Raw genomic sequence first — 21,498 nt, 5'->3', positions numbered from 1 at the left:
GATTTTCTTAAATTATTAACTTCCAACCTCAGCAAGAGCTCTAAAGGGAAAAGGAATGCAAGACAAAGAAACTGTTAAAGGATTAACATAAGTAGCAATTACAAATGCAGTGAACAACATTTTGTATAAATGTCACTATTGTATAATTTTGAAGTTCCCAATTTGATTTGATATTCTTAAAGCTGTTAGACAGGTGGTGAAACTTGAATATACAAGCAAAGAACTAAGTTCTAAACAGATGTACTGCAGTTTAGTTGCAGTGAGCTTTTTTCTTTGAAAAAAAAAGGTTTCACCTAGAGATGCCGAAGAAGACCAGAGTCTTTGAGTGAATATCAGATGCAAAATTTTAGACAATCACACAGGAGAACTTTGAGCCATAAGACTGAAGAGAATAACCTCTTCAAAAATGAATTTTTACTCGAGTTTTCTCTTTTGGCCTAATGCTTTCCTTCATGAACAAATGGTCAGGCCATTTAAAAGTTGTACACATCTTTAAATTCCTTATCAGTGTATAACTAAATACAGATTGCTTTAAATTAATGTATCACACTAGAGTATACCTAAGCTTTGTGCATGAGACAGCACAAAAAGATCTGAAAATGAATGTGCCGTTTATTAAATGATCCCCAAACTATTTCAAATATGACCTTGTGGCAAATTTCAAACTTCATAAGTTGTTTTATTATTGTCCTCTACTAATGGAAATTCAGCTTGTGCCAGCCCTATCTGCCAGAATTTTTTGATCTTGCTGTTAAAAGATACTTAATTACATGCAACAAAATTTATAAAAGAATATTAAGACACTAAAAGGTTATGCACTCCAACTTCTTGCTTGTATTTCCTACATCTATTTGTGCCACCCTAATTTGCCCACTCCATACAAAACACCACTGTTTTGAGGCCATATTTGCTTTTTACAGGCACCCTGGCTCATTCAGGGTAGTTTGAACACCTTTTCATTGTTTCCCTTTGCTCATCATGCAGCCCTACTGCTTGTTTCCTGCATGCTACTTAAATACTTATATGAATACACAATTACGAATTTAATAATTAACTTTTCTTAGCAGACCATGTGTGCAGCATTTGCTCCTCAAAAATGAGTTTCACCTTTCTGGGATATGATTTTTGTATGACGTGTTCACATTTTCCTGAGAGGGGACTATAGCAAAATGACACTAATACCACAAGTGGACATTAAATTAGAAGGACTAATTTGAGATGCTGCAGGACTAGCTTTTCAAGCAACATTTTATTTTATATGCTCAAATTTCAGCTCTCACTGACTGTATCTGCAGGTCTCTAGATATTCTGCAAATCAGCAACATACTAGTGACCTGTCAAGGCCACCATTCAATAGTGTCATTGACATTATTTGTTCAATATCACCATCTGATTTGTGTGGTAGAAATCAGCATTGAAACAGTTTGAAGCACAGCATCTAGATGTAGAAATTAATACATATCTGGGAACCCTCCATCTCACTGACAACAGCCCTTCCATTTTCTGCAGCAGTCCAGGCAGAGGTTCACTGGACAACAATATTTTTGGGTTTAAAGCACTGGCTCAGTGTCTAAGAACTTGCTAATGCATCCTTGGGAATTAGCATGCTAGGTTCTTCTAACTCTTGAAAGTTTGACTTTGCATGTATTAGTTGTAAAAACATAGGAAATAACAGATAAAAAGGCATTAAACTTCAGTACACAGAAATTCAGACACAAAAAATTACTGTCTTTCACAGAATTTATTAAAAATTTTGTGATCAGGCCTCAGTTAACAGAATAAGTGCTAGCAAATCAGATGGTGTCACTTCTGTGAAACATCACTTCTGGAAGATACAGTGAACTTTTGCCTATGGTTTGTCTTCTGTTTTCTGACAACAAAGTAATACTGAAGCTCAAAACCAGAGATCAGTTGCTATGAAGGATTATGTCATAGGAATTTCCTGGTTTCTTCCAGATCGTTGCTCTGCAATTTGGGATCTTTGTGCTCTATCTGGCAGAAAGAAAAAAAAAAGGAAAGTAGAAAGGAGGAACAGTAAGAGGAGATATGTAGAGAGAAATTCATTAAGAGAAATTATTGCAGGGTCTGTACATCCCCCTAGAAGAAGGCAAGCTAAGCAAAGCTTAGTAGAAACCAATACTATTTACCAAATTGACAGCGAAGTTTTAACCCTCAGGGTGCCACAGAAAAATAGCTGCAAAAAATTAAAATTAATAGAAGCAGTTTATTCCTTCTTTTCCATGCCTAAAATATTTGTTCTGGAAAACAGTGCTCTGCTTCTACTTTCCCCAAAATATCACCTTAAAGCAGGCATGAAAATTAAAAAACAAAAACAATCTGCAAGGAGACAAAATTATGTATAGAGTTGGGATTTTTTTCTTTGTTGATCTTGTCAGAAAAAAAAAAAGTAGATTCAGCAATACAAAGCTCCTTGTGGGCTTTAATTCATGTTGATAACATGAATTATGGAATTTTTTATGTTTTTTCAAACTTTTAAAGTTTGAAATAAAAAAAAGCACATTCTCCAGACAGAAGAGAAAAAAAAAAAACAAACGCTTACACCAGCATAGATATAATTCACACCTAGAATTCCAGTATACTTTGAAAACCGCTGAGGAACTTATGAGCAACTGTGTTTCTGACAGCATAATGCTCCTGGGTTCACATTATAAATTAAGTTCTACTCAGTTCAAGCTTTTATTTTTTTTTCTCAGAAATACACTGCATTATTCATTGCAAGTAAGCTATAACATTGCTTTGTACATTCATTTTTTTATCTATTCAGTCCTGTATTTAAATTTTTATACTTGAGAGGTAGGGTAGTTTTGTTATTTTTCCCACTAGCTCTTTTTTATTTTTAACATGAGGCAGAAGTTATCCTACTTCAATTAGAGATATGGATATCTTTATCACAGAGTAGTTGTGTTTATAACATGCTGTAAAACTATTTCCCTTGTGGAGTAGTTGTCTGTGGCTTGCTGCAACATTACATTTACTTAGTTAAGATAATGAATTTACATTTAGAGAATGCTAAACATACAATTCACAGTATAAAATGAAGTAAAAAATATGCAGATAAATGCAGTAAGCATTTCTATTTCAACAGTGATTTGTAGACATATTTGGCAAGAGCATTAAAAAGGAAATCTTGAACATGGATACCATGAAAATGTATATTATGATGTAACAATATATGGGGTGGGGGCAGTTGGTACTGTATGCCATCTCTTTCCATTTCCACAACCTCTTACCTTTTGCTTTTTCATCCATGATTAACGCTGTTCATGTCATTAATTGTTGTCTTCCCTGATGGGGGAGACGTTCAGATTTTTCCCAGGAGAAAAAAGGAGGTGAATGGGACTTCATGCTTCTCAGTTTCCAGATAGGTGTTTATTAATTCTTATCTACATGGCTTAGACATAGCACAGAGCACAGAATGCAGCAAGAAGGCAACTTATCAAGATCTCACGGGCTTTTTAAAGGTAAATTACCCAATGAAAGCTTAAAATGCAAGATATTTTCACTTTTTTACCAATGTCCAACAAGTTCCTAAATCCCGTAGACAGGAACTGCGGAATTCTTTATCCAATCATACCAAACCACTATTGCTGCAAAATACGGAGTTAGTGAAGAAGGAGAAAGAAGCTTTTAACTACAACTTATCCTCCATTTTGAGGTTTTCTACTTCTATCTATTTACTATGCAAATAGACCTAAAACCTCTAAATTTTTCACCCTGTGATAATCTCACATAGTATTCTATCACCTAATTCACACCATTGTAGATTCATATTCTTCCCAGAGGCTAGGCAAATTTTCCCATGGACAAAGGTCAAAAACAGTACTGTCCAGGGGGGTAAAAACTTTCAAAACAGGCAGAGAAATATTCTCTGCCTTCTAGGTTCCCACAATTATCTTGTCACCTGCTTAATTTACGCTTTCATTTTTTGGAAATTTAGGTATTTGCTTTTCAAGTTCTATTCCAGGGTCATTGGCTCAGCCATGTCTGCAAGCAAGTGGCTGTGTACCCTGAAGAAGATGCAGTAATCACACAGCATCTGGAAGCACTTGACACGTTATCAGAGATACTCAAGGAAAGCTCCACTGTAAGCAGGTCCAGAGGCAGCTTAACCCCTCGCTAAACTCTGTGCTTTGGCTCTCCCCATGGCAAATTCCATAAATCCTGGAAAATGGGAGCTCATGATCCTGAGAAAAAACAGGCTGACATCTGAGATGTAAACCTTCATATTCTTACAGTCCATTTGTTTCTCTAGACTACTTAAATCCTGCTATACATTTAAGTCGGAAATATTTCAGTGTTATTACACACTATGCCTACATAATGTTTCTTTTTATGCCTCTAGTGCTTCCCCTTAGCCCTTAGGAAAGTCTCTCATTTTGTCTCTCAGAGAGGTCCATTGATAGATACTACTTGCAGTTAAAATTAAATATTTGATTCACTGGAAAGCACTGGAAACACATTTGAAAAGAGATTAGACATTGATTTTCCTGTATACTCTTCTGCTGTATTGTTGACTTAGGTTTTTTACTTTATTCTTCATGTCTTCAAAGTTATTATTATCCTCCTGGACATAATAACATAGTTTTGTGTGAAGCTTAGCAGTTAGCTAAGAGAAACAACTGAAAATCTGTTAGCTCAAAAATTATTGGTTTTGGAGTTTGATCAGTTCCACCCAAATGCCACATCTGCTTGCCTAAGTGCTGTGAATTTGTTGTATTTGTTCTCTGTGGAAGTAAAACCTGTTCACCAGCACAGATCCTTCAGCAAATTCACACAGTTCACTTGATTCCCACTTGTAGTACATCTATCCACAGCAATGTCTTGTTAATATTAATGCATCTGCATGTTGACAGCTGATATAAATGAGTTGCTAATGGAAAAGCTAGTCATCAGATGCCAACTTTTCAGTTTAAAGTGTTCACACAAGTTAAATGAGACAATTGCTGTTGTGAAATGCATGAAGTAGGATTAAATCTGTAGCTGAATATTGAAGTCCTGGTCATCTCAATTTCAAAAAGTGCCATTGGAAAGAGAAAAGTACATCAAAGCTCAATAAGGATAATCAGAGGTGTAGAATTACTTCTCTACATGACAAGATTGAACAGGTTCTTTGTCTAAGAAATTAAAAAGATGAGGGGACAAGATAACAGCATGAAAAATTGTAATTCACATGAAGAAGTGATATAAGAAATTACTATTGACCTCAGAGAGCTGAGGGAGTCAGATGGTAATACAATGTGATGGATTTAAGACAATCAGGATGGGGTATGTTTTTATGATTTGTATAATCACACAGTACAATTGATTTTCCCACGTTGGTTTGGATTTGGAAAGTATAAATGGATTTGAAAGCTCAGGGAAGCCCAAGTCAAGGAAGAAGTGTTTACTAACGCCCAGTAGTTTGTGACAGCAGCAAGACTAACATTTTTCTGGAGGCCTTCAGCAGCTTTACATAGTGGTAGGATCTCAAGGGTCCACAAACAGAGATTTTGGAACCTGACAACATTTTTTTGGGTACTTTAAATAGGTACAATAAAATAGTTTTCCATAGCTGCTAACCCAGAGATGAACAGTATCAGCAGAGTTGTGAAAATCTTCCATTCCTGAAGGAGACAAATCTTTTTGAATGTGTAGGGAAGACATATGAATGACCATGTGATGGAGACACTAACTTGCAACCAGAAAAGACACCTCCAGCACATACTTTTATATGAACAAAAGATGTAGAGCAGAAGCTGCTGCCTAGAGATCCTTTCCTGTCTTTTTATGCTCCACATATTGACCATTAAGTCTCAGGCTTCAAGCAATGGCCTGAATTTGTAAAAACGAAAAAAATTTACTTATGGGAAAGAAATCCTGAGTTTCAGGGACAGTTTCACTTGTGAATGCAGGGTGCACTACAGCATCTTCTGAATTTCAAGAGGAGGCTGGGCTGTTCAAGGAGACATAAACCCAAAATCTTCAAACCTGTCATTGTACCATCCAGTAATATCAGCAACACTGAGTATGATGTTCTTCATTTGCATATTATTTTTTTTCCAAATACAGATTAGAGTGAATACTCTTTAAAATGATCCAGGTCAATGCCTCAATTACTGCAATGGCTACAGGAAGAACTAGTGCAAATCATCAGCCTCTTTTACTCTTCTGCTTTTTCTGAGACCTCATTTATACTTTTGGCAATATTGTTCCAACAGAAATTTTACTGAACTAATAGCTCCTCTGAAGTTTATCTAACTCTATATTGAAAAATTCTCTGCCACAGAAAACCCAGTAAGCACTCCTAGAGTTTACACCAGTGGAAGCTGAAGACTTAGTGTATTGATAAGACTAACATCATTTAAGTCCTACTTTAAAAGTAGAAATAACTGTTTTCAGGTGATTCCAAATAATTTCTGATTATAATATTCCAATGAGGATATTTCCATGATTTTTCTATCATATGTAGGTAAGCACGACTATCAAATATAAAATAATAAGCAAGCAGTGGTATTGCCAAGAATAACTTCAATAAACCTTCACTTAGAGGCTAGAAGTAATTTAATTTCTTTTTGTTTAAAAATTTTTAACTTGAAGAACTGCTCTTAATTTACATGTCAAGACATGACATATAAATCCTGTCCTTGTTATCAGCCAAAAGCCTTTTTAATGGGTCCTTTGACATGCAATTAAGTGCTATGTCTTTTAAGTATAGTATCCTTCCATGTCATCTGTCTTCTACTTTCTGTCTTCATTCTACTCCTAACTTACACAAGTTTCACTGCTGCTAACAAGCCACATGAAGTAATTAAAAAATGAATAAACCAATAAAAGCTCCCACAACAATCACAAGAAACAGCTAAGTAGCCATCATCAAGCCCTGAAATAACTGTAACAACACACTGTGCTATAAACAACCAAATGAGCAAATAAAAAATTATTTGGCCATGAGGGAAAAGTAAGTATTTTATTTATAAAACCAATGTAATAAGGCAGGATTAAGATATAAATCCTGGGAAAGAGAAGAAGGAAGAACCACAGTGACCACTAACTGAAAATTAACTCCAGAACATGATGGACCCATAACCCTACACTTCAGTAACCTTGCAGTACCAAACTGAGCATCTGTGTACAGCCTCATCCTAAAAGAGTAAGGTTCTGACTCTTATTTTAAGGATATCTTACCCTTGAACTGAGGATTCCAAAGAAAACACTAGTAATTTCATTTTGGTGTCATGCTGTGATCAACAGGGAAATAAACATTCTTTTTCTAGTGGATAATGTGTTTTAGGTGCTCAGATATTGATTACTACTTTGACAAAGGTGATCATGTCTTCAGTGTCATACTGGCACTGGAGGACACTGAGAACCAAAGAAATCATGTACTCATATGTAAGTGGATATGTCAGATTGTCCCATTGAGAAATTATATTTTTCTCTACAGGAAATGCAGGCTGTGATACTTTCTCATTTCATGCCCTGGTATCTTCCATGCAGGAAAGAAGAGGAGACTAAAATGAAAATTTTCTTCAATAGTATCATCCAAATAATATATTTTTTCCCTTTCTAGATTTATTTCTGTCAGTCTTGCAAAATGGACCTTTTTGATGGGAATGTATCTGATACAGTACAATATCAAAATCCAGTATATCTAAATTATCTAAGTAGGTGAGGATTGTCAAACTTTTTAAACTTTTAGATATGGGGAATTTCCATTCATCTGCAACATTAGAGGCTTGATTCTTCACTCCCTTATTTTGTAGAATCTCATTATGGAAATAGACTTATACATTTCAGAGGGATTTTTAATTACATAAAAATAAACTGCACAAATACAGAAATACAGTCTGATCTTTGGAGATATCCTAATTCATCCAGAAAGAAAAATTAAAACTCAAGACTCCTCCAAAACAAAACTGATGTCAACAAAACTATTTTTTGTTCATTTATCAAAAAAAGATTTGAAATCCTAAAACTATGTTGAAAATGACAATTCCATTCCACAAATGGAATTTTGAATGTTAGGTTTATTCAGACTGAAACAAAGCATTTAAAAAAACTTAAGCTATCTGGTTATACCTGGGGGGTATTCAGATTAGTGAGCTTCAGGAACCTGTGTCTACATATTGCTAGATCTGTTTTTATCAGCTAGATTTATGATCTCATAACAGACGATATAGGAATTGTTCAACAAAGCTTTTAAAAACTTCACAAAACTATGAAGGTTACTCTTAATTATATGACATTAATTGGCTGTATTCATTAATTCTCTTCTGACTGAATCCAAATACTTTACAGATCTTTCACAGGATAACTATATGAAAAATATATTACCATATTTGCTTATTTGCTCTCTCAATATTTGCATGATAGTATTTTGGTTTTTATGATGTACAGTTATCTTTCAAAATCTATTATAGATAGAGAAGATTTTTCCAGTTGTTATAGTACCATTAGGTGCAATTTCTCTGACACTGTACATTTAGAAACATTTAATAATTTCTGTCTTATAGAACACCTAGTTAGTGACATGCTGTGATAAAATTAATGTTGTAAAATATCCATGTATCATCTTTACAGACTAGTATATAATTCTTCTGCTTTTCAGGAGAGGACAGCATTTTCAAAAGAGAATGTAAACATGTGCTCTTTAGAAGTCTATGTTTTCTAGAGTATCAGTGAAAGAGTTAAGATTTCAGGTGTTCCCAGCATATATAAGAAAAAACCAGTTTACTTCAAAATGTAAATTTTTCCAGTGATACCCCTTAAGAGTTGCTTTATTGTACTCACTGCTCATATTTTTTTCTATACTTATAATGTCTTAGGCCTGTAGGGATAGGGAGAATAGGGAGCCTTTTATTCAAAGAAAGAGCACAACGGTTGTTACAAACACCTATGCACTAGTGAGCAGCACATTTTATCTGTTAGTCAATAAAATTAATCTGAATAACCTGTAATTGTTCTATTAAACAATTTCTCTATCTCAATGCACATGTGAGTGGATTAGGCTTTTGGCCATCTAAGCCCTGCCAAGAAAGAATATCCCTTAAGAGTGGTCTATATCCACTATTTTCTGATGCTGAGAGAGAAATCCCCATTGTACTTGGAGAAAATTTGGATAAGGATGTTTTTGAACAAGCTTTAACAAAGAAATAGGCTATGTTTGGAAGATTTAGCAGACTCTCTGGAGCTTCCTTTCTTTTGCATTTGAGCAGCTCTGAGATGTGCCCAGGTTAGACAGAGCCCAGACAAGAGAACAGCTCCATGTCTGCTCCCAAATGTGGGCTCTTTCTGAAGCCACATTCAACCCAGCCTTGGTTAGCTCACCAAAACCATTCCAGCAAACCAATTAAGCAGATTCCTTGCACCCAAATCTGCAGAACTTTCTATAAGGCACTGAACTAATTTTTCCTCCTAAACCTTGTGATACTTGCTCTTCTTTTCATAACTCATGAAAAATAAATGAATTTCAAAATGAGATGACTAATAACCACAGCAGGTCAAAAGGTGACCTGAGGAAATGTCCCATTTGTATTGGCTATTTAAGCTAGCTGGCAGTACAGATAACTACTTCACAGCTAAGAGGCTGTTTTCTGTTGGGGTCCCTGCCCCGCCGTGTAGCCCTGGGAGAGGGGCCCTGAGGGCACAGACACGGGGTTTCCCTGCCCCTGCTCAGCCTCGTTCCCATTGGTTGGTTTGTGTTCCCTGCGCGGGCAGAAGGACCCTTGGTCCCGTGACTGGAACAGTTCCTGAGCAGAGCCCCGGCCATGCGGCTGGAGAAATAAACATCTCTGAAACAGCTATCAAGAATCTGTCTGTCCATATATATTTCCTTTCCACGGGACTCCTGGTTTGATATATGCGTGTTGCAGGATCCCCACTGCAACAGTTTTCCATTCCAGAACGAGAAATAATAAACCCCACTCTTTCAGCGGATGTTCTCTGAGTCAGATTTTTTCCGTTGAGTTCTAATCTTCCCCCTCCTGGAATAATAAATATCAGCCACCTCACACTGCTTAGCAAAGGTACTATTTTTAATTTGAAAGGATTTTTTTTCACTTCCTAGCTTTCTTTCTATTCTGTGCAGATGAAAATTGCTGTATGAATGCAAATTTCATTCATTTATTCAATTGTTTATCCAGCTCCAGCTTTTGATAAAAATGATAAGACTTGTTTCAGGGACAGCAGAGAGGCTGACTGATTCAATTTGAAATTTAATGGTTACTAAGAGCTTCATGAAAAATTCTGCAGGAGTAAACCCTTCAATAGAAAGGAAACACATCACTGCCAGTTCCAATTATGTTTTAACACTAGACAATGTCTTTTTGCTGTGGTATTTTACAAAAGATCAGATTTTCATTTATGAATCCCAAAACTATGTTTGTTTTACATCTGCAGTGGGATTTAGTCACAAAGAGACCTTTATTTCCATATATTTTAATAGATAGCCAAATAACAATTTTTTCCCCATTCAAGAATCCATTGTCTTGTTTCACAGAAGTATCTACCGGTCAGTTTTCCTTTTAGTTTCAGCATTTTAACAAAAAACATTGCAGGAATGTCCGTTATATACCATTTGAAAATTTTCTTAAATGTCTCTATCCTATTAAACCATCGTACCAGAGAATTCTTTTACTCTGGTTTTGAAAGGTTTCCCTTGCATAGCCTCTAAACAAGACAAAGGCATTCCGGTACATGGATGATTAAAGGACAGCAAGACAAAATGTTCTTGCACTACTGTAATGCTGCAGAAGTGTAACTGATGTGGTGCTGTCTCTGGAGGTAGTGAAATGTTACTTCAGACTAAGAAAATACCTCATCCACATTTAAGCAGAAGGACAGCGCTGTTGCAGCACTTTTTTTCATGGGAATGGCCACCAGCTGAAACATGCATTTCAATTTCCAGGGAGAAAAATAGAAAATATGCAGATTAAAAGACATTTCAAAGAGTAAGGGTACCCAAACTCTAAAACAGTCTAATAAGGAGAAATTTTGAAGTTCTCACTCCAGAGCCTGTTAAGAACAGGTTGGAAAAAGATCTTTGCTGGACAGGCAAGTATGCCTGACTTTGCCTTTGCACAGACTGAATGAGGTGAGTGAACTCTCAACATCACATCTTTTTGTACCTCTCATGATTTCCGTGGAAATGTCAAGCTATGCATCTATTTATAAGCTCAGCCAAGTAACATTTTAAAATATTTGTTTGGTGCAATGTTTTTTTTTTCAAATATAGTATAAGTCTTCAAAGCTTAAAAGTAAATGAAATATGACACATACCTACCCACTTTTTTTTTTTTTTTTTTTTTTAGAAAATGACTAAAAATTAATATTTTCTTATTCCTCAGCAGAGACATCGATTAATAACGTGAAATAAATTAGTATGGTAATATTTAGAGGATATCTCAGGTAAGCACTCAAAAAATAAAGTTAGAAGAAAATTTCACATCTTCACAGAAAGTAACTTTAAGGTAAGTAAAATGTGTAGGAACATGAGTCACTTTCCACAGTGTATGGAAGAAAACAATTGTCCCTTTTGGACATCTAAACAAGAAGTCAGGAGACAGAAGTTCTTCTCCTGATTTATTTCAGTAACATGTAAAAAATAGTGTAAAATTAAGTCAGCCTAGTTTATCTTGCCTATATGAGCACTGGAAGTGTACAAGCATAATATGTGATGATGTCCAGAATTCTGCTCTGTTTAGAGGAAACATAAGTGTTAAAAGAAATGGAAAGCTCTCCTTTCTTACCTCTACTGATTTCACCTGTTAGTAGGCTCTGCATAATTCAACTATTGAGTCTATTTTAAAACTGGTTTTTTGCATCCACAAGGGGAAAATAATCAGGGAAAATTCTTCCTCTACTCAAATAAAGGGTCATTTGTGACACTGTGCATCCAAACAAGCCCACATGTTTACAAAGAATACTGATGTCCTGACCTCAGCATATCACCTATAGGTAAGGCAAGTCTCCATAGCAGCTATGCCTTAATTTGTCTTGTAGCTCAAGTATTTCACTTGGCATTGCCAATGCTTCAATTTTTCTCAGCGTCACGTATTTATCTGTTTGAATGTGTTCTGTTTTAGTATAAGTTTGCTTCTCATGCTTTATAAGCTCAGATAGTGTTAGTCTGTTGGAATGACTCATTTCCAGAAAAGTAAAGAGAACCAGCTTTCCTTGCATCACTTAATAAATATTTTATCATAATCATTCACAAAAGCCATATGCATACCAAAGAGGCCTAATTTGAGTAGTGAGGATTTTCTGGCTCTTAATTCTATTGACGTCAACTTCTGAGGACTAGTAACCAGCTTTCTTTAAGGAACATGGTGTTTCTTGTGTCTCTTTCACTGAAGTTATGACTGTCTTTATATATTAAAAAAGGTATTTCCAATGTTAATATAGTAACTTCTTCACAGAAAGCATCTTTGCATCTGTTAGCATCTCTGGGAATCTCCTCCAAGACAAATTTCCAGAACTTTGCTTTTTGGTTTTAAAGCTGTGACAGACAAAATTTTAAATACACAAACTATTCCTTTTCAGATATTTCTATTAACCTCATCTAGAACTCTGTATATTCACCTATAAACCTAAGGCATGCTGTGAAGCAAGAACCTGTAACTTCAAGTCTCAGAATAGCAGGTGGAATTTCTAAGTAAGGAAATCAGTTTTCCTTAGTAGGAAGAAGATTTCCTAAGTAAGGAAACACCACTTTTAAATATTTTTTGGCCCATACGTACCTGGGGCTTCCATACATACAGGATTTCCCTGAGTCTTGAAGTTAATTGAAGTCTGTGCTGATCTGCAGGCTTGAAATTCTAACAAAGCACAAGCAAAGGGGACAAACAGTTGGAAAAGAAATAGGGTTTTATGAGCTCTTTATGATTCTGTCCCCTGTGCCTGCATGCACGGTTCAGTTTGAGTGCATGAGTTCAGTTTGAGTGATTTTCTCTGACTTTTCTCCCTGTCCTGCCTAACAACTTTTTGGTAAGCAACAGAATTTCCCAGTCTACAGATTCATTATGGTTGAACAAAATTTTTTTGTTGAAGTTCCTTTAGACTTACCCACTGTCATAACAGCCACTTGTTTTTCAACAGTAATTTTCAAAAATAAACAATGGTATTCAATGTGAAGTTACATAATCTTACATCTTACCTCCCTCACTATGAATGGATCCTCTCTACTTTAAAGAGAAGTTTTACAGCTAATATGGATTTTCTTTTGCTCTGATTGTCCTGATGGATTCCCTCCCCACAAGGTTTGCACTGACACTCAGTGCCACCAGCAGAAATGGTTGTGCTGCAGCCTACAGTGGCTGCCTGTAAGAGCAGCCCTCTCTTTAGCTTGTGTCATCATGCAAAAACAAGTTACAGGATTTCAGGTTATGGAGAGAAACCTGTGTATCTTGCCTTCCACGAGCAACTGCTAAAATACCGATTTGTCACTAGAAACTATTGAAACTCCTGGTCTAGTCAGCCAAAAAGCTTCACAGAGTGTTTTGGAGCACTCTGCCCTCACCTGTAACCACTGGTAGCTCACACAGCTTGAGGCCAGGAACACCAGGCCATTGCTCAAGACAGTCCTGACTGTCCATATCGCTGTGGTGTGGCCAGACAGAGCAAGTGCTCCTAAGTGGTCTGTCCTTCATGGCATGCCGTGCTGCCCTGCTCCAGCTAAAGCCGCTGTGTCTGCTCATCCTGCTGCTTGCTGTGTGTGGGGCCAAGCAGTGTGACTGCCTGTAGGTGATCACACCCTCCTTCTCCTCAGTGTTTGTGATACAGTGTGTTCACGAAACCAAGTGTGCTGCTATATAGGTGGTTGTGAAAGCAAAGAATAGGGATTCTAGAGTCACTAAAAATACATAGAACAGATCACAGGCTGTAGTGCCCAACACTAGAAATTATCCAAGTGACTAGTTTTATTTGTCAACAGGTTTTCCAAGGTTTTCAGTTCATTTCAGTCTATATATTCCTAGCTTTAAATCTCTTTCAAGATACTTTTCTTCCTGTCTACCCATCTGAAAGGAAATTTAAACATGCAAAGTTTCTTCATTTCCAAACCTCTCCACAAGCATGTCCATGAACAGGAGTTTCTTATTCATTATTTTTCCCATGGCATATGCAACACAGAGCAACATGGAGTCCTCATAAACTCCCTGCAAAGAAATAGGGAAACAGTTTAAATCCTCTTTTTCTCTACCAGTAGAGCACCTGAAATCTTCGAGAAGCCGATATGAAATACAATACCGTAGTCATAACAAGGGATATGAGGAATGAACACAATTTGTGAAAATAAATCTAAAATCACTTAGAAGTAATTGCGAGGGATGGTTAAGGACTGACCCGAAGACAGTACTCATGGAAGGGTTTTATTCTTTAGCCTGGTTTCAGTATAGCTCTGCATATGCCAAGGAGGTATACAGTCATTACTAACCAGGAAAACACCTTCTATGGAAAGGAGTCTCACCTACTGTGGTTCAGACACAAGTTTCAAGTGCTTAAGAAAACAGAAAGCAAGCTTGGAAGCTGAATAGCAAGTCCATACGGAGGTCGCCCCCAACCGTTTTCATAAGTCCAAAGATGTCACCTAGAAAGTTCTTCTATAGCTAAAAAAATTCTCAGAAAAAACATCTTGGTTTCAGGGTTCACAGCTATTGTATGCACAAGAATGAAATCCAGTATGAAAGACTGAATTTCTTTCTTGGTTTTTGTCAGACTGAAACATTTTCTTTTTACCATAATCTTTTCCTTCATTTAATCCTCTATTGATTTCAATTAAGTTCTCACCAGGTTTGCATCTTCAGCTGAGGGGTTTTTTCCCCGAGTTCATCTGGTTTTTAGACTGTTTGTCAAGGTTTCAAATCCAATGAAACCCTAGGGACCAACAACAAAAAAAATTGGCACTCTGCTAGGAAATAAACTACCTGTAATCTGTCACTGTGAAATTCCTTTAAATTCTCTTTCTTCACAGATGGGCAACAGTGGATCTAAAAAGCTAATTAATGATTCTCATTAAATGTTCTAAATTTAAAATTGTTTTGAAGCTTTGAGTTAAAAAGTTGTTCTTCTCTAGGGGGGTGACAGAGAGAAAATACCAGTTTATGGCTAAAGAACTCTTCCGCAATATCAGAGATGTGTGCATAGCTAACTTTTCCCACAGACTTTCTATGAGATCCTGAGCAAGAAAACTTCTGGGTCCTTCTCCAATCTGTAAATGTATGACAAGGCCTGTCCTGTTTCCTAAGGGTTAGTACAAATAGATTTATTAGGACAATATTGGTGAATGCCAGGGAAGGCCTGAAAACACACAACCATCCACTGTGCTCATTTACATGGCTGCCTTTTCAATAAGCAGAAATATTAATAGCATTAATAAGTACAAAATCTTTGCTTACATAATTTACATCTACTTTCAAAATAGAAGAGGTTGTTTCTTTTTTAATTTCAAGAGTCTGTTTTATTATAAAATTACACAATCTGAAGCATTTATACTACCTCAGAAATCTTGAAAAATAGTGATGTTCAACTATAGTTACAGGAATTAAGATGGGATTTTTATAATTATCCCATCTTAATACCTGCTACTATACCAACTGCATACTTAACTCCAATAGCTCTTATGCCAAATGTTAAATAGCCTCCTAGAGGAGAGAACTGGGAAGAGTCCTATTAAAAGGTAACAAAAGACCAAAAAGAGGGCTGTTTGAATAGGCCAGAGGAACGGTTAGAGCAGATTACTTGTTTGCTTAGTTAAATTCTGTACAGCTTGAAGACAGGAGGAGCTGAAGTGTTTTATGCAAAATCATACAGAATGTCCATGTGAAACACAGTCAGAGCTGCATACAACTGCACATTTTCCTCTGCTTCATAAAATACAGTCCAGGATATCTGCATGTGCTATTCTTGACCACTGTTATCATTTAAAAATATTAAAACAAGAAGTTTTTGTAAATAAATTTTTAAATGGTTTAAAAATCAAGCTTTCTTATATACCCCTCTCTATCCTTCTACTCTATAAAATGTTCACTTCTGTAGAGGTTTTCAGATGTGTAACTTTTTCAAATAGGAACTGAAAAGCTTACTATGGCAACTTAGATCAGTGTAATATTGCTCTTGAAAACAAGCCTGCAAGGGAAATTACTTCCCAAAGAAAAATAATTTAAATGTAATGAAGACTCTTTAAAAAAATCTTTTTCTCATTCCCTGCAACACGTACTCTATAAAGGGCAAAGTTTTTGTTATTATGAAGAACTTTTAATTTGTATGTGTCTTCTGCTAGCTGTTGCCAAGGGTAATCATTAGTGCTTTGGTTCTTTTAGCTACAATCTCAAAGGTTTGCACACGGTTTCCTTCTGGCACAAGATTTCAGTGTACAGCATCTCAACTACAGGGCTTTGAAAGGCTGCTAAGAATTGGGGGAAGAAAAAAAAAGAAAAGACATTGAACTTCAGAGTTACTGCTGTCTCAGCAGTATTTTCAGTTTACCTATGTATAAATCCCAATATTCACAAGTATGCAGGCAGGAAAGCTGCACAAGGGATTTTCTCTGACACTTCTGATTTTGGTGAGAGCTGTGCAGTCTGTGGCTACCAGCCTACTGGTGTTTCAGGAATTCTCTCCATTTCCTTCATTCAAGCTATGAGCCACTGACTGATTTATCACACTTACCCCTTTTGTAAGTTCAATGTGAAACAGCATAACAGTAATTTCATAATTTTATGAAATATTAATGAAAGCAAGAATGGGCAGGCAAGAGCCATTGATTTACAGTCAAAATCTGCTGCAGTTTGCAGAAGTGTAACTGCTACTTTTGAATCTTGAACACCAGATGAATGCTGAATTACCTAAAGTGTTTCAGTTATCTGAAAGTATAGAAAAGATAAATGAGCTCTAATCTCATTTTGCTGAAAAATACTATACTTGCATCAAAGTTTCTTTCTACAAAGTACAAGAATAGATAAATAATATGAATCTATGTCCTTTTGAAGTTTAAAATTTTTAGTTCCTTTGTAGTTCTGAATTGCTGCATATCTTAAGAGAATCCTGAAGTGCTGACTGGAAATTCATGAACTGCATTTGTAAGTAAATCAGGTCTGGTAGAGCTGGTGTTTTCTTGAATCTAGGAGAATAAGCAGAAAGTAATCACCAAAAGGCAAGTTTACAAATCATCATGTAGAAAAAGTATATTGCCTATCTTAATTACTGAAATTTTTGAAGGAACTGATTTGATATTTTACTTGATATTTTACTTGACATTTTGCTTTTACTATTGTTTTTAAACAGGTAAAATTTCTCCCCTTCTAAAATATTAAGCATGTTGTCACCCTGCTTTTTTAACCAGGACTTTGAAATGTAGTCAAACTCTGTTGTCATTCCTTGATGGACGGAGCAGGATTGTTGATAACAAATTATGGCAAGGAGTTTCTATCCCAGTGTTTTAATAAACATTAAACCCAGTGAAACTGTTTCCACAGAATCATAGAATGATTTGGGTTAGAAGGAACCTTTAAAGATCATCAACTTCCAGCTACCCTGCCACAGGCCGGGACATCCTTCACCAGACCTGTTTGCTTAAAGCCCTATCCAGCCTGGCCTTGAACACCTCCAGAGATGGGGGATTCACAACTTCCCTGGGCAATCTGCTCCAGTGCCTCACCACTCTCACAGTAAAGAATTTTTTTTATATTCAGTCTAAATGTACTCTCCTTTGGTTTAAAGCCATTACCCCTTGTCTTATTACAGGCCCTGGCAAAAAATCACTCTCCATCTATCTTATAGTCCCCCTTTAAGTATTTAAAGGTCTCAATAAGATCTCTCTGATGCCCTCCCATCATTTTCCTGGTTCTCCTATGGATTCATTCCAAAGGGTTCACGGCTTTCTTATGCTTGGGACCTCAGAACTGGACGCAGTACTCCAGCTGGGGTTTTGCAGAAGCACAGTAGAGGAGAAGAATCACATATCTTGAAATGCTGGCCACAGTTCTTTTTATGTAGCTCAGGATACAACTGTCTTTCTGGGCTGCCAGCACACAATGCCAGGTCACGTTCAATTTTTCATTCATCAGCACCGTTAAGTCCTTCTCTGCAGGGAGGCACTAAATGCATTTATTAATCAGTCTGTACTGATACTGGTGTTTTCACCAATCCTGGTGCAGCACCTTGCACTTGGTGCTGCTGGACTTCAAGAGATTCCCGCTGACCCACTTCTCAAGCCTGTCAGGGTCCCTCTGGATGGCATCCCTTCCCTCATGGCATGGCTTGATGTCTTCTCCAAACTTGCTGAGGGTGTACTGAATCCCACTGCCACTCACATTATTAAAGATATCGAACCACTTCCATATGCACAGTGCCTTATGGAAAGTCCTCTCCCTGAGGGACACCACTTGTTATTGATATCCTTTCAACGCTGAGACATTGACTACAACTCTTTGGATGCTGCCATTCATCCTAATCCATCAAATACTCCATCCATTAAATCCATACTGCTCCAATTTAGCAACAAAGATGTTCTGTGGAACAGTTTCAAAGGCCTTAAAGAAGTCGCATTAGAGGACGTCAGTTTCTCTTCCGTTATCCACCAACCCAGCCACTCCACCATACATCCCCAGATTAGCCAGGCATGATTTTCCTCTTTATAAAGCCACGTTGGCTGTCTTTAATCACCTCCCTGTCCTCTACATGCCCTGACATATCTTCCAAGACGATCTGTTCCATGATCTTACAGGCACAGAGGTGAGGCCAACTAGTTGGTAGTTTACAGTTTTGTAAAACTGTCTCCCTCAGAAAACTAAAATTCATTATTATGTTGTAACTCTACAACCCCTCCAAGCTTCCAAAATCTTCCTGGACAGGCACAATTGTTAAGAAATAGTGACAATGTTTTGGCATATCCAGATCATGACATGGAAAAGACAACAGGAACCCATGTCTTTTTCCTTTGTTAAGTTTCCTTTACATATCTTGAAAACTGACACATCTTGACACAGACCACAACCTCCTAGAACCTTTCACAAAATAAAGAACTATCTTTTAAGATGTTTAACCTTTTTTTGAATGCAATACCTCAAACTGTAAGTTTCAAAATTTTAAGTTTGTGTGTCTATGTAGGAGATTAAAGTTCTTTCAAGCTGGTTGCCAAGAGGAAAAAAACAAAAAAGAGCAATTTAATTTCTGTTGTGAATCACCAGTTACACTGATAGCCTAATACCTTCAAAAGTAAAGCATGCTGTTTTATGTGCTTATATATATGTATGCGTAACACATAGAAATTTTGACTTAATCTTTTTTACCGTCTCAATTTGCTTCAAAATATAACTATTATATTAAGTTATAACAAGAGACTTGTTAAGGCGTTTTGTATGGAGTGCCTTTCCATATATATGCTAAGGCATGTGAAAGAACTGCCCCAAACCACCAAAATACATGCATTTATTCCTTCAGTTGTAGCCTCAAATGGCTGATATATCACATCTTGATTTTTTCCTTAATTATCTGTCTTTCCTTATATGATTGTGATCTCTGCTTCGTTAAGGTCAATGTGTTTTGTACACAATAGTCAGTTATATTCACTGCAAGGATTCCTTGTCTTAGGACAGTATGACCTTCAGCAACTGAGAACCAAGAGAGAAATTAATTAACTCAAATGCTGCAAGACCCTTTATTAAGATTCTGGTAATAAATTGAAAAGCATGCTAGGAAGCTCAGCAGAACTTAGTCTTTCTCCAAACTCAGGTGAAACCCATAGGGACTCTGACTGGTTGCAGCAGGAACCAGCTTCTATGCCAGAAAATTTTGCAAAAGCACCACAGGCAAGAAGTAGGATTTTGTATCTCCACTTTCTTAGTTTCTCACCTGCTACCTAGGTACCTAATGGCTCTCTTCAGGTGTCTAAGTCTCAGAGTGAGATGAATCCAGACTTTCAGAAGGCATCTGTATCTTATTTACTCCTTCACCTATTTACTTTATGCTAGCAGTCTCACTGAATAAAAAACCCCTATATTTCCAGGTGTTCTGGTTTTAACACCAGATGGAAATTAAACTAAAAAAAAAAAACCCACTCCCCTTTCCCTGCCCCTTTTAGTAAGGAAGAGACAAAAGCAGAGACTATGGATTGAGATAACAATTTGCTGAAAGCACAAAGCAATGGAATAAGACACACACAATGACGATGGCAGCATTAATAACAGAGGTATACAAACAGAGAAGGTGTTTTACCCACAAAAGGTGTTCACCACTAGGAACAAAACCAAGATGGTGGGCACTCCCTGTAGGCTGAGCCCCCGTGGCTTCCACAGACAAAGGGAATATCGTGACCATTCCCCCAAAAGCCCTGCTGGGCTCAGTTCCATGTAAGGTGCCTGCGCCACAGTTTCTACCTCTCCACCACGCTGGAGGTCATTCCCATGGGTCACTGCTGCCTCTCCAATCATTTCACTGCATTCCCTTCAGCACGGCTTTGCTGTGCTCAGCTGGGCTCTCCTACGCTCAGCTCGACAGGCTGGGGTGGGCTGGGGTTGCCCCACCAGTCCTCTCCCTGCGGCATCCTCCATGCCGGCGCTGTCGGTCCAGCACCGCTGTGGATTCACGCCTTCGCTGTCCCCTTCAGCACCACATCCCGCAGCCGTGTTCTGGAGAAAGCGGGAGGGCAACTGGTGGTGGTGGCGGGGTGAGGCCGGGTCGGCAGGGCTGACGCTTATCAACGGAGAGACAGAGGCAAAATGACACTAATTTCCAAGGATTGCACTCATTTTCATCCCAAAACCGCATACCCCAGCAATCATCTGCATGGTATAGAATAATCATTAATATTTTAAGATACCGAAGCAAAGCTGTTTTCTTTCTTCATCTGTTTATTGTTCAGTGCAAGTTGAAGAAGGAAAATTTTCTAGTGGAAAAGAACTGGATAAAGCTTCTCTGCAGAACTGCATTATATTTGACAAATCCAAGAAACACGAAGTTCACTTTCCTCTAGCCACTGTTAGGTAGTTACGCAACTAGGGCTCACTTCTGCTAGCTCATATAGCCTGCTCTAAAAGACGGGTGAAAGATGGCATGTGTACTGAGCTTTTCTGGGAAGCATTCATCTGCTTTCTGTTGCAGACTTGTTGAGGTCTGAATGATGCAGTTTAAGTAGTTGGATAGAAGGTGGGAGTTTAAACAGTAAAAGCATTAGAATGAAGTGTACATTCTTCTGCAGTGCTCTCAGCCAAGTGATACAGTGGCCAGGGAAACAACCAAAGGAAAAGTTTGTGTCAGTTAAAATCGCCAGAGAATGCCAAAGGCCCTGAATCTACTGCAGACAGGCAGACATTTTGGAAACAGGCTTGATATTGTTTCTGAAGATCCTTGCCCTGCCCTTAGAAGAAAGTTTTCCAAGGAGGGTCCATGGCATTTCAATTGCCGATGTGTCGTGGTTTAACCCCAGCTGGCAACTAAGCACCATGCAGCCACTCACTCCCCTACCTCCACAGGAGGGACAGGGGGAAGAATCAGGGAAAAAAC

The 21,498-nt window shown here is 37.4% G+C and overlaps 1 long non-coding RNA gene across 1 annotated transcript; it reads right to left on the bottom strand.

The window, feature by feature from the left end:
• Positions 1 to 3,418: 3,418 nt before the first annotated feature.
• Positions 3,419 to 21,045, bottom strand: LOC108447989. The gene is made up of 4 exons (XR_001863733.1): positions 21,035 to 21,045; positions 16,649 to 16,660; positions 6,902 to 6,907; positions 3,419 to 3,645 (listed from the first exon to the last, which is right to left on the bottom strand). It is a non-coding gene; the product is annotated as an uncharacterized LOC108447989 (long non-coding RNA).
• Positions 21,046 to 21,498: the final 453 nt, after the last annotated feature.

Source organism: Corvus brachyrhynchos, unplaced genomic scaffold, assembly GCF_000691975.1.
Source record: "Corvus brachyrhynchos isolate BGI_N302 unplaced genomic scaffold, ASM69197v1 scaffold14, whole genome shotgun sequence".
Lineage (NCBI taxonomy): Eukaryota > Metazoa > Chordata > Aves > Passeriformes > Corvidae > Corvus > Corvus brachyrhynchos.
Note: the sequence above shows the minus strand (reverse complement) of the source record. Positions and strands in the feature narration are given on the sequence as shown.